This window comes from Morone saxatilis, unplaced genomic scaffold, assembly GCF_004916995.1.
Source record: "Morone saxatilis isolate NCDOM2014 unplaced genomic scaffold, NCSU_SB_2.0 Contig8, whole genome shotgun sequence".
Classification (NCBI taxonomy): domain Eukaryota; kingdom Metazoa; phylum Chordata; class Actinopteri; family Moronidae; genus Morone; species Morone saxatilis.
In genome coordinates this window covers 12,349,327-12,349,782 of record NW_023340257.1, presented here as the reverse complement: position 1 = coordinate 12,349,782, position 456 = coordinate 12,349,327, and positions in this window count along the sequence as shown.

Sequence of the window (456 nt, the reverse complement as noted above, 5' to 3'; positions counted from 1 at the left end):
GGAGAGAATACAGCAGTCGCTGACAGATGTCAGTGGCAGGTGATCAACATTCACTCTCATAAATTTGGATCTCAACACTATAAACAAAATATAAGTCAATGCATATTTTATTATGCATTTTTTATTTGAGACTGTTTTAAAAACCTTTTCTAGTAGTTTAAGATTTTAGTATAAGATAGGAATGACTGTGTGGTTTAGAATATTTCTCAGTTTCTCTGAAGCTTCATCAGTTATCTCTTTTTCCTTATTGTCTCTGCATTTAAATAAATAAAGTAGGCTCAAGACTTTGAGTATTATGGCAGGTTCTTTTTATAGACTGAAATGAAAAACAGGGTAACACAAAAGTGTGAGTATTTGCTAAAGAACTAGTGAAGAACAAACCAGGAACTAACTGATAATTATCGAACCATTAATGAATACCTCTGATTCGAGTACTAATAGATAATGATGAGTCCT